A 14,699-nucleotide genomic window follows, 5' to 3' on the forward strand; every position below is an offset into this window, starting at 1 on the left:
TTCAATATTCATGTGAACTGCCTGTCATAAATCTCAGTTCTTAGTCATCAGTATTGTTCAGGCACCTCTTTTGTAATACATAGATCCTTACTTGAATTTTATGACTGATTTGCACACTGCATGATAATAGTTACCATTTATTAAACTCACTGCCTTAACATTGTAAATTGTACTAGGCTTATAAACCAACACAATTGCATCAATGAGCTTTAATACACAGAGATAATTTATAAAAAATACAAAATAGAGAAATGGCAGATTATAAAATTATTTTAAAGTGTATATACAGTCAAATTGTTTTAGTTTTAAATAGACTAGGGAAGGGTTAGAACCTTGATCAGGTATTCACTACTTTCTCGGGCTCCATTAAGATGATTTCTCCATTAAAATGATTTCTCCTCTCCTAAAGTGGTAGTTAACACCTTGAAGCTAATTTTAAAAAAAGTGGTTTAAGCCATAATGTGTGAATATGCATCGCATACTAATGCATACTGGCATATTATGGCAGACTCACCTTCCAGTGGCGCACTGTGACTGTTGACAGGGATTCAATATTCAACTGATCTTCCTTCTAGGTATGTTGTATTACCCTGCATTCAATCAGCCGCTGCAGCATTGATAGGTGTACTCTGATGGAGGGAAATCCCCTCTTCTAGAATACAATAGCGCAGTAGGGGAGATCCTTGCACCAACATTACTTGCGTGGATACAGGAATCTGTGAGGTTTTTTTTAGTGTTTGTTAAAGCCTCTGGTTGAACACCCAGCTTCAGATGGGAATGATTTAACTAGATAGATAATGGGGGAAATCTGCAATAGGGGCACAGACAGCAATACAAAGCTACAAGTCATAGCTGTTTGGCTCTGCCAAAAGTACATCTCCAAGGTTCATATATAGTAATGGAACTTGCCATAGGTGCACTGACTTCTAAGGATCTCTCTTACATCCAAGTCTACATTAAAAAAATGATAATCTGCATGAACACTAACCGGGGAAACTATTGTTACTATGACAGTAACCGAAGAGAAATCTCTCTAATTTGATCATTAAATAACAGTAAAAACTCAATAGGAGATCTAATCATTCTTCACTGTGTCCAAATTAGAATAAAAAGTGACTGGACATTTACAGTACATGATGCATAACAGGAAATGAAAGTATGCAGGCACAGAATATGGCATTAAGAGTTTGCAAAGTTTGAAATTCTACCCTGATACAGTCTTTAACTTTACCGGTGTAGGTACACTGAGTGACATATAGATCACATTAAACTGTATTAATATTTGAATAAAAATAAAAATAAAAGCAAAACGTAATAATTAATTTTTTACAAACTTCTAACATCTAAAAATAAGCTACCCCAACTACCTATATTTTCAGTATAAACAAATTCATATATTTTATGCTATATTCAGTCCCTTAGAAAACGTGATACTATATTGACTTTCTATTTGTGATATATACGGTGAGCATTTCTAATGAATTTGCTTGAAGTGGCTGGAATAATATGATTTATAGCACCTTCTAAGTCTGTATCATAGCATTTTACGAGATGGATGGGAAGCTGGTTGTAATGAGTTTAGGAATGAGAATACATCCATCAAGTCCTACTAGATCATCTTAGGAAAGACAACACACTATCTCATATGTCCCAGGCAGAGATCTAGGTCATTATGACATAAACTACATGATTAAAACCAGGAAACTGATACAAATGTTAAGCTCTCTGATACAAAACAATTTTAATGCTTGAAACTTTTTAATTAAATTGATCTCATAAATATGTAGGTTCACAACCAATATGAGGAGGTTACAATACCATAAATAATATATCAGGAAGGAAGTTAATATTTATATAAACCATGGGCAAACTCTTTGTCAAATATGTGTATGTTTATTTGCAGTAAGCAGAAAGAAAATAATACAGGGTTTCAGCCCAATAGTTACAAAGATTTACCTAGTAAAATGGATTTCTGATTAATATTTCAAGGTGATTTTACTTTACATAATGTTAAATTATAGTACATTGTTGGATCTTCTCTTGTGAATTTGCTAAATTACTTTGGGGGCTAATTAATATTTTATCTTATAGGTTGAACGGTGAGCATCGAAACTTAGCAGCTAAAGTTATGCATTTTCTGATCACTGGACTTCGAAGGACTTAAATCCTTCACTCTCATTATAAATAGGACTGCTAAATTAAGTTTTGGTATCTAACTAAAAATTAGTCCAATATTTAAGGAAACTTCATTTTGAAGCAAAATTACCAGTTTTGCGTTCACCATTTTTTTAAATTGCCCTTTAATTTCATTTCCACTGCAAAGCAAAAATAGCAATTTGTAAGCAATTAAAAAAATACTCTCCATTACTTAAATACATTACAGTGTGTCTTAAAAACACAGCCATTAACACCCCCTCCCACTTCCCAATACCAATACAACCCCCACCACTCGTCATTGCTTCTTGAGAAAGCATTGTTCAATGGCCAATGCATTTTTGATCCCTGTCACTACCATTGACTTATTACTTTGACCGCCATTACTAGTATATATCACCATTTGTAAATGCTATAACGTTCACGTAAACCAATTAATTTACACATATTGGGATTTTTTTTTAGCAAAGACATGTAGAAGAATACATTTTGGCCCAAATTTATGATGAAATTAGATTTTTAAAAATTTTTTACTGGACATTTTTAATAGCAAAAAGTCAAAAATATTGTTTTTTTCTCAAAATTGTTGTTTTTTTTATAACGCAAAAAATAAATAATGCACAGGCAATCAAATACCACCAACAAAAATCTCTATTTATGGGGAAAAAAAGGACATAAATTTATTTTGGCATTGCATGACCGTGCAATTGTCAGTTAAAATAACGTAACACAAAAAATGGCCTGGTCAGGAAAGGTGTAAATCCTCTGGAGGACAAGTGGTTAAAAGGTACATCTATTTTTATACATATATTTAGGTTTAAATAATATGTCACATAAAGGAATTCTTGCTTTAAACCTCCACTGTATGCAACAACAAATTGAAGACTTTCGTTGCGCTTAATATTTGTTACGTTAAAAAAAAAATCCACTCTCTTACATAATACAGTTTAGCAGTCATTTTAGCAGTTCCAAACTACATTTCTGTAGATACTGAATCTTGGCTATAATAGTTCAGCTCTGAAAACGTGGATTAGCAGAAGGTCAGACTACACTGAGACCTTCAACTCACAAATTCACAGTTTGTTCCTAAAGGAAATACATTTTTCCTCAATGTACCAATTTGTAAAACAACACCAGGTAGTTGAACAAAAAGGTAAGTTTACCAAGGTAGTGTGCAACATTTTAAACATGAATACCGTTAATATATGCTATAAAATTATGTATTTTTATAATTTGCTTTAAATCTCAAAAACACTCATTAAAACTATTCTAATTGTGAGTTGTAGGAAACCTAAGGTTTATGAATCACTTAAGAAAGATTTTTAAAGATAAAAATAATTATAAACATTAAATAAATACTGGAAACTAGAAGGGCAAAAGAAATTTCAGCCTATTAAGCTTGGACATTTGACCTATTTTCCAACAAGTATTAACAGTATAATTACCTTCTGACACATCCTTAAAGCAATATCCATAACAGCCATTTATTAATAAATGGCTCTAGGTGCAGTTTTCACTATAATTATTTTTGACATTAATTTGTCGTACTGGGAACAGTAATAAAGACACATAAACCTATCCAATAATTTTAGGGCTGAATGCACACACCCATTATCGCATTACATGTTTAATTAATGTTTTCCCACACATAAACATGAAGCAATCTGCTATGCTGGCAACAGGGGAATGATATCATTTATTTCACATGCCCATGGTTTCTCTAAGCAATGAGTTGCTTAATTTGCCCTTTTGACTTGGTAACCTATGCTATATCTGAAAATATTTGATTGCATACTTCAAATTGCATGCTTGTAGAAAAATGTACATTTCCTAGTAGAGACAAAATGTATTCCTTAACCGCTTCCCGTCCACCCGATAGCAGAAATACTGCTACAGGGCAGTACAGGTGCGCAAAATCACACACACACACACATATATATATATATTCAAAACAGTAAAAATAATTAACGAGGGCTTGGAGATAGATAGTAAGCAGCTAGCATGAAAGGCACAAACCTCAAACCTTCACACTCTAAATAATAACACATGCAGCGCTACAAAAGGGTAATATATGTTATATAAAAAATAAGTGATAAGCTACTGGTGCTTAAAGTGATTAGAAAACGTCCTCATATCATAATTCAATAGTCCCAGTAAACAGTGCAAAGGTGGTCGACTCCGTGCTGAAAGGTGTATAATATTATGCACTCACCAGAAAGCGCATAATATGCGCATTTGAGTTGTCAGACCACTCCTGGTCCTAGAAAGCTGAATCAGTGCAGATCATCTAGCAGGCTGTCACTCTGGTAGGGATACACCTTTTCTTAACCAGCAGAGGGATTTCAGACATCCAGAAATACTCGGTATACCTAATCCAGACTCCTCACCCAGGACACTCATATAAGATATCCACCTTGAGAGAGGGGGGGGCTTGACCAAAAAGCCAACCCCAAAAAACACTGATAGTGTAGTATGTTCCAAAAAAATTCTTTATTGCAGAGTAAAGATAATAACTCACAGGGTATCCCAGAAACAAAGATGGCCGCCGGCCTCCACGAGGTACGGAACGGCGTGACGACACCGGCTAGGCTCCACACTGACGCGTTTCGTGCGGATGAGCACGTTGTCAACACTATCAGTGTTTTTTGGGGTGGGCTTTTTGGTCAAGCCCCCCCCTCTCTCAAGGTGGATATCTTATATCAGTACATCAGCATTGATCAAATTGTCATATTATTATTATTATACAGTATTTATATAGTGCCAAAGGGTTTGCTCAGCGCTGTACAATAGCAAGGGGGACAGAACATGAGACAAGACAGAAACAATACAATACACGAGGGGTTCAAGGGCCCTGCTCTTTCGAGCTTACAATCTAGGAGGGAGGGGAAAGTGGTACAGGAGGAAGTGGCTTTGGGGGATGGAGTGGAGGGAGGAGTGGAGGAGGTCAGTTGTTAGGTGAGGGTGGGGTAGGCTTCCCTGAAGAGGTGGGTTTTCAGGGTGCGCCTGAAATATATATATATACACACACCTTGGTTTGTGGACTCTATAACTTTCCTACAGACTAAATAATATACACTAATTTGGGGTATTTTCACCAAAGAAATCTAGCAGAATACATTTTGACCTAAATTTATGAAGAAATGTTATTTAATTGAAAAAATTTATAACAGAAACAAAGAAAAATGCGTTTTTTTTTCAAACGTTTCAGGGTTTTTTGTTTTATTTAGCAAAAAAAAAAAACTCAGTGGGGATTAAATACCAACAAAAGAAATCTCTATTTGTGTGAAAAAATACAAAACATTTCATATTGATACAGTGTTGCATGACCACGCAATTGTCATTCAAAATGTGACAGCGCTGAAAGCTGAAAATGAAGTGGTTAAAGTAATATGAAAAATGGCATGGTCAGGAAGGGGGGTAATTCCTCAGGAGCAGGGGTGGACTGACAACCCATGGGGCCCCCAGGCAATAGGGGATCATGGGGCCCCTGTGTCCTCGCCCACACCCAAAAAATCCTATTAAAAAGCCAATGAAAGGTACCAGCGGCATCTCATGGGGCCCCCTACTGACCCCGGACCCTGGGCAGTGCCCGAGTGCTCGTATGGTCAGTCCGCCACTGCTCAGGAGGGCAAGTGGATAACAACACGAACATGAACATTTAATAGTCTCTGCCATAAGCTGATATTTCAGTTCATGATGGACCCTAGTGGGTTCAATCATTCATCTGATTTTCAATATATGTCTTAGTGTCTTCGATAGCAAGATTTCAGTGTAGATTTTGTGCCTCTTAAACTGGGTACACACCATCAGTTTCTTTTTCATTCAACCCAGCGGGCTGAATGAAAAAAAACTGAAGAGCTCAGGAGGAGCTGGCTGTACTAACTATGCAATGCTAGTACAGCAATCTCCCTGCTGAGCTATTGTGTTCTGAGAGGTGGACTGCCTTCCCGTCAGAACACACCAGTCAGCTCTGGCAGCCATTGGTCGCCAGCACTGATCTGATGCCAGTCAGACGTTGGTTCCCAGCATGCCAGTTCAACAGAAGCTGGCAATTTGGCCAGCTTCTGTGGGACAGGTGGGTGTATACACAGGCTGAAGGCTGAATGTTGACCAGTTTCTATTGAACTGACCAATACCAGATGATATTCAGCTTGTGTGTACAGGGCTTTACCCTCCCAAATCAAACTAATTTTATAATAATTTTTGTAATGCAGTTTGCATAACACAACTGCATGCATACTTTTAGATTTAATGCACATCAAAAAATGCCCCTTTTAATTTGAGCTTTTTTCTTTTTTTATGCTCCTCTATGTTAGCCTATGTGTCCATGCATTTAGAGGCAGAGAAAAAAAAATCACTTATGGATTCAGGAGATGGGTGTTTGAGCAAAATATTTTATATTTTTTATAATAATTTTTGTAATGCAGTTTATATAACACACTTTTAGGTCTCGGGCACAGTGGGCATCAAGAATGCCACTTTTAAGGTCATTTGAGCTTTTTTCTTTTTTTCTGACCCTCTGTGTTAGCCTATATGTCCATGCATTTAGAGGCAGAGAAAAAAAAATCACTTATGCATTCAGGAGAGGGGTGTTTGGGGAAAAAAAATGCCTGACATGCCTAAATGTGTGTGAATGCGTGTAAACATGCCTAACCGCACCAAAACGTTTAGCGTTTAAGAGTTTATTAAATTCAATGGCCAGAATAAATTAATATACTGGCCAATGGAATGAATTAATGCCAAATGCTTGACACGCCTATACACACGTTTTTATGCTGCTTTTCACCTGTCATGAAAAAGGCATTCAGAAGAGCTTGGCACATGCCCTGTGCGCATGAGGCCTTATTTTCAACCTAATTTATTAGCTGAATAATACTACAGATGGGCAGAAGCATTGATCACAGATAGATCAACAAGACATTTGCAGTGCAGTGCACTTTGCTTTTCTGTGGACCTCTTGGCAGATGCTGTGACCCCACTCGCCAAATTGCCAACAAAGGAGACTGCCAGCCATTCAGCCATCCTGGATTTTATTGTATCTATTAGCAAAGTTGACTGATTTTTCAGAACAGCACCAAAAAACAATTGCAACCTTCTGCATCTGATGGTCTTGATGTCTTCTATGTCATTGCTGGTGTGTCACATTTGTGCATACAGTGTATGACAACTACAGCACAGCATACCCACACATAAACCACACACACACTATAGTAAAGCTTGGTACACACTTTTAATTTTTTTCATTAAACCCAGTGGGCTGAACTAAAAAAAACCTGACAGCTCAGGAGGAAACCCTGTACTAACTATCCGATGTTAGTACAGCGATCTCCCCCCACTGTGTTCTGACAGGGGGGACGCCCTCCTCCAGAACACTCTGGTCATGCTCTCAGCCGTTGGTTAAGAGTGGTGATTGGGATCCAATCAGCAGACTTTTTTCAGTCATGCTTCTGTCGGATCAGCTGCCCTGCAAACAGGCCGAATGTCAGCCGGTTTCTATTGAACCGGTCGATGCCGCCCGACATTTGGCCCATGTGTACTAGGCTTTAATTCAGATAGAAATAAATAAAGGAAACTAAATAGATATATTGCAAACTTATCTACTGAAAAAAATGGTGCACACAATCAGAATTTATTTAGGTATTTGCAGCAAACTTGCAAAATCTATTTACAATTTAAAATCAATGAACATGTCAAAAAAGTTGCAACAGTTCTGGATTGTCCTGTCTGTCATCAAGGAAAGCATGTGGGATAATATGATATATTGGCTTCATAAAGTATGTAAATTCAGTAAAAAGCAAATTTACAGAACAGTGAGAACAGAACATATTTACATATTCATGAAACTGATAATAGTTACATGCTAAATAGAATTAATTATTATAAGCGTCAATTATGAGAACACTCTGTTACAAAGGGAAGTCCCATATTGAGAAATATTTAGAAAGCATTAAAGCAAGTAATTTTTGAATGAAAAGAGAAACATGTTATTAAAAATATGCAGTAATTATACATCACATACATATATATATATATATATATATATATATATATATATATATATATATACACACAGTGGGGATCGAAAGTTTGGGCACCCCAGCTAAAAATTTGTATTAATGTGCATAAAGAAGCCAAGGAAAGATGAAAAATCTCCAAAAGGCATCAAATTACAGATTAGACATTCTTATAATATGTCAACAAAAGTTAGATTTTATTTCCATCATTTACACTTTCAAAATAACAGAAAACAAAAAAATGGCGTCTGCAAAAGTTTGGGCACCCTGCAGAGTTAATATCTTGTACTGCCCCCTTTGGCAAGTATCACAGCTTGGAAACGCTTTTTGTAGCCAGCCAAGAGTCTTTCAATTCTTGTTTGAGGTATCTTTGCTCATTCTTCCTTACAAAAGTCTTCCAGTTCTTTGAGATTTCTGGGCTGTCTGCCACGCACTGCTCTTTTAAGGTCTATCCATAGATTTTCAATTATGTTGAGGTCAGGAGATTGTGAAGGCCATGGCAAAACCTTCAGTTTACGCCTCTTGATGTAATCCCCCGTGGATTTCGAAGTGTGTTTAGGATCATTATCAATTTGTAGAAGCCATCCTCTCTTTAACTTCAGCTTTTTCACAGATGGCATCAAGTTACCATCCAAAATTTGCTGAAATTTTATTGAATCCATTTTTCCTTCTACTCGTGAGATGTTCCCTGTGCCACTGGCTGCAACACAACCCCAAAGCATGATTGATCCAACCCCATGCTTAACAGTTGGACAGAGGTTCTTTTCATTAAATTCTGTGCCCCTTCTTCTCTAAACGTACCTTTGCTCATTCCGGCCAAAAAGTTCAATTTTAACCTCATCGGTCCACAGAACTTGTTTCCAAAATGCATCAGGCTTGTCTATATGTTCATTTGCAAAGTTCAAACGATGATTTTTGTGGGGAGGACATAGAAGAGGTTTTCTTCTGATGACTCTTCCATAAAGACCATATTTGTACAAGTATCTCTTTATAGTGGAATAGTGTACCACAACTCCAGTGTCTGCCAGATCTTTCTGGAGGGATCGTGCAGTCAAACGTGGGTTTTGAATTGTTTTTCTCACAATCCTGCGAGCTGCTCTGTCTGATATTTTTCTTGGTCTTCCAGATCTTGCTTTAACTTCCACTGTTCCTGATGACTGCCATTTCTTAATTACATTCCGAACAGAGGATATTGACATCTGAAAACGCTATCTTCTTATAGCCTTCTCCAGCTTTGTGAGCGTCAACTATTTTCAGTTTCAGTTTTCTAGACAACTGCTTAGAAGAACCCATGGTGCTGATTGTTGGGGCAAGGTCAGATGAGTCTGGGCATTTAAAACCTTTGAGATTGACATCACCTGGTCTTTCCAGACGATGATTGAGAACAATCCATGACACTGGCAGGTCTCAGCTTGGCAAAGGGGGCAGTGCATGCTATAAATTCTGCAGGGTGCCCAAACTTTTGCAGACACCATTTTTTTGTTTTCTGTTATTTTGAAAGTGTAAATGATGGAAATAAAATCTAACTTTTGTTGATATATTATAAGAATGTCTAATCTGTAATTTGATGCCTTTTGGAGATTTTTCCATCTTTCCTTGGCTTCTTTATGCACATTAATACAAATTTTTAGCTGGGGTGCCCAAACGTTCGATCCCCACTGTATATATATACACATACACTAATACGTTAACCACTTGACGACCGTGCTATAGCCGAATGATGGCTACAGCGCAGTCATCTAGTTCTGGAAGGGCGTCATATGACATCCTCCAGAACCACACCTCCCATGTTCCCCTCTGGGGTGCGCACTCAGCAAGCTCTGTGATTGCTGGGCCTGCTGGACACAGCTGATTACATGATATGGTAAAGGGCCAATCACAGCACCCTTTTATCATGTGATCAGCTGTGTCCAATGACACAGCTGATCACAACGTAAATACATTTGCCGGCTATCGGCTGCACTTTCCTCACGCTGTCACAGTGTGAGGAAAGAGAAGAGCCGGTAAACATCAAATGTATTTAAAAATCAGAGGAAGTCCAGTGCAGCCCCCAGCCCCAACAGTGTCCAAAAGTGCAGTCCAACAGTGTCCATCAGTGCTACCAGTCAATGTCCATCAGTACTGCCAGTGTCCATCAGTGCCACCAGTCAGTGTCTATCAATGCTGCCAGTCATGGATCATCAGTGCCACCAGTCAATGTCCATCAGTACCACCAGTTAGTTCCCATCAGTGCCGCCCATCAGTGACCTTCAATGCCGCCTATCAGTGCCATCTATCAGTGCCCATCAGTGCCACATATCAGTGCAGCCTCATCAGTGCCTCCTCCTCATTGTGTTGCCTATCAGTGCCCATCAATGCTGCATATCAGAGCCCATCAGTGCAGCCTCCTCAGCGCATATCAGTGAAGAAGAAAAATTACCTGTTTGAAAAAATGTAACACAGAAACTAAGAAAAAAAATTTATTTTTCAGAATTTTTGGTCTTTTTTAATTTATTTAGCAAAAAATAAAAATCCCAGTGGTGATTAAATGCCACCAAAGGAAAGGTATATATGTCTTAAAAAAACGACTGCGCAATAGTCATTGCAATAGCACTGAAAGCTGAAAATTGGCCTGTGCAGGAAAGGGGTGAAAGTGCTTGGTAGGCAAGTGGTTAATTTAAGTATATAACGTAAGTATATATGTATATATATATATATATATAGATATAGATATATATATATATATATATATCTATATATATTATATATATATATTGTATTTCACTGTAAATATGCAATGACTTACAGGAAAAGGCGTCAATTTGGGCAATGAAAGATTCCCAGAAAAGGCATCTCAAGAGAGAAGCAAATGGGTCTTACCCACAAACAGGACAATTTTAAATCAGTCTGGGATTCCTGAGTGCTACAGGGGCAGTGTGTGTGTGTATACAGATGAAAGGGAAATTTGTGTACGAGCGCACCTGTAAAATAGCAGCTGAACATCAGGTAACCATACACCCTAAAAACAATATAAATCATAAGATGCAGCGCTACAGAACCGAAATGTTTAAGTAAAGGCGAATAACTAAATCAAATGAATAAATAAATCAATACATAGATGACTGAACAGATGCAACAGTTCATAGAATAAGGTGACTTTTAGTGCTCTCCTCTATTTCATATCCTCCTGATGCTCAGGCGTTGTGCGAAATAGTGCTGAAGAAATGTGTATACACACAGGCAATATGTGTCCAGACCTGTATGGCCCTTCAGACAAGTACTTAGACCAGAATGATGCCTAATAGAAAGAGAATGAGACATTGGAGTTGATTTACTAAAACTGGAGAGTGCAAAATCTGGTGCAGCTTTGCACAGAAACCAATCGGCTTCCAGTTATTTTTTCAAAGTCTAAACAAGCTGAAGTTAGAAGCTGATTGGCTACAGTGCACAGCTTCACCAGATTTTGCACTCTCCTGTTATAGTAAATCACCCCCACTGTCTTGCACAGAGAGAGGGTACTTAAATAGATGGAGAGCCTGTCCAGCCCAAGCTGGGTGACTAAATGTCCAAGAGGTTAAATGTCATATTGTTGTTGTGGTTGTCGATGTTCTGACTGTAACAAGCTGATACAGACCAAGGGTAAACTTTTGTTGGTGAATAATAGTGAGCAGGAGCCCTTAAACAGACTTTTTGGAGCCTCAACTAAGATCTATCTATCTATTTATCTATCTATCTATCTATCTATCTATCTATCTATCTATCTATCTATCCAGAACGTGGGGGCATGTTGGGCTGGTGGCAACATAAAGAAGTTGTGCAGCCAAAAACTACATGTTTTCAGTGTTCTCAAATTACTTTTTCCAGATGAATTGGACACAATTGAGATACTCCATTCAGAACTCACTCAGAGGGGGACCTACAGTACTATATATCTATTGATTCCATGTTTAGACCTGCAACTGTGCAAGCATGCCTTCAGGAGAAGATGTACAGTATGTGTGGGCCAATGTACAGAATAAGAATCATTACTAGCAGGTTATGTGAGCATGCTCATTTGTGCAAGGATATGTTGCTTGCATAACTGCACATGCCAGTGCACAGGTATGTACACCTGATTCCAGACTTGCCATCAGACAGTCTCATGATTTCCCAATGTTGACCTAGCTAGTCTATAGAGTCTTTTCTGTTCTGTTTTTTTCTGTTGTGATCCCATCTTGATTCTAACCCTGGATCATCTGTCTACACATTGCTGATCTCAAGTTACTTCCTAGCCAGATTCCTACTGCCTATCCATTGCTGACCTCGACTTGCCTCTTGACAATGCCTCTGCCTACTGTTTTGCCTGATACCTGCCTCTAGGTAGTCAAGCATGGGCTTCTCAGACCCTGTCTCCAACCTGTTAAGGGTTATGGTTCCTTTGTCAGCTGTGTTTCCAGTCTGTTTCTCTATGGCCTCTGCACCCAGTTCTCCAGAGATCTCCTCAGCAGTTTACAAGAGTATTTCTCTGCCAAGTTACCTACCAGAAGTAATCAACAGTGGACTAGACTCTCAGCACTCATGCCATTTTGCTCTCTGTCATCATTTCCAGGGGCATTTGAACCAGAACTGTAAGGAAAGTCCTCTCATCATTTTGGCTACTAAACAGGTATGTGAAAACTGACAGTAGAATAAAATAAGTAATAGTTTTGCTTTATGGATATTTATCTTTGGGAGTGTTAAGACCTACTTATTCAGCTTGTGACCTTTTTCTCACTCAGATTCATATTATCATTATTATAACATTTACTCTAATATTCTTTGGGTTGTACAGCTACTTGGTATGTTAAAGTATTTGTAAAGGCAAAACTTTTTTTCAAGTTTTGGTTAGAGTGGGTGGGATTTTTCTGGTTTTTCTGACATCAGATTCACTAGAAATGGAGAAAAATATGCAACGAGACCATAGGAAGAAATTAAAATCTGACAGAGGTTCTATCCTTCCCCCCTCTACAGTAGTAAAGAAAAACATTTTATTTATGTCTGTGTTGCTATTGGAGACCTCACCTTAGTTAGGGAAATGTTGTCAGCACGGTTGGGTCCAAATGGAAATCTTTCAAATGGAGCCATGGATAGCAGAATAAACCTGAGAAGGGTTCTTACCCTTCGCCACCCTATCCAAAACTAAGAAGAAACATGGCTGGGCATACACACTTTAATTGTATTAAGGTTCATATGATGGTTTGATTCCAGAATTTTAATTCCAGTTTTTACAAAGTCATAAATATATGGAACACCCTAAATAACAGGCCCATTCATAGCTATGGTGAAAGCTTTAAAGTTTCACATTATAAATACAAATAAACACATAGTATCTCATTATACATACACTAAACTGCTGTGCATAGATGTGTACCAGCCACATAGTAAGGAATGTGATTTCTACTTGGAATGCATATACTTTTATGGCATAAAATTCATGTTTTACTGCAAGAGAACAAAGGTATGCAAATAGGACATAATAACACGTGCTTCCATGATCCAGTGTGTTTGCAATTCATGCTAGTCTGAAAGGTGCACAGCTCTAAGATGTAATCTTACTGATGGGCATTATGAATTTGAAAGGCAAAGTGTGGTCACAAAATCAGTTACAAAAATCCAATACAAAATCAAATACAGGCACGCACCTGCATCCATCATAATGCATAGAAATTAAAAAATAGCTGCCGTTGTGGTCAACATTCACTTTGTTCCTATTACTAGAAACTAAGCAGAAATGAAAACAGGGATATACAGTATTACCTGAGGAAGAATGGAAAAGTTGTGCTTCTTTTATCCGAGTGGAAACAGGGATCTCAGTACACAATGTACAGTAATTAGTGTAGTTTTATGAACATAGCAAAATGCTTTTCTTAATTTGAAGTTTAATATGGTAAAAGTGCCGACTGCCAGGAAAGCTTTCAAGATCTAGGAGACAGTCTGACAATGTAGTCTCTCATTAGACAGCCCGGAGTGATCTGAACTAATAATAATGCATGCACGTAGCACAACACTGCCAAAGGAAAGAAACACAGAAGCTCATTTGGAGCAACATGTACAGTATTTTAGTAATAAATATAATCATTTGTAGAGAAGAATGGGGTAAGTGTATTGTAATTATTGCAAATAGTCAAACTTTTAATGTTTTTTTTTTAAGTTTCATTCAAGGCCTATTCTCATCCCACATATCTCAATACCATTGTTACTATTGCAGAAAAGGTAGGTTAGTTTGTAGGACAGTTAACTGGGTCAGGCTCAATTGGCATCCAACTTATCAATAACCGTTACAGTTGACTCAAAATTTCACAGTTTATTTAGTTAATTTAGAGTAGCCTATATAAATTGGGCTTTTTCTAAGAGGGATTACATGTTTCTGAGATATGGAGGTCAAAGTACTGTATATGTATTTTTTTTTTATCTTTGGAAAGAGTAGAAAATAGCAAAGACACCTGTCAGTGTTATTTCAGCCACTGTCCCTTCAGGGAGGTTTCCTTTAACTTCCTTTCCCAGGGAGAGGATATCCCCTCTAAGACAATTGTT

This window comes from Staurois parvus, unplaced genomic scaffold (assembly GCF_062004578.1).
Source record: "Staurois parvus isolate SC_StPar_1 unplaced genomic scaffold, SC_StPar_1.0 ptg000549l, whole genome shotgun sequence".
NCBI classification, from domain to species: domain Eukaryota; kingdom Metazoa; phylum Chordata; class Amphibia; order Anura; family Ranidae; genus Staurois; species Staurois parvus.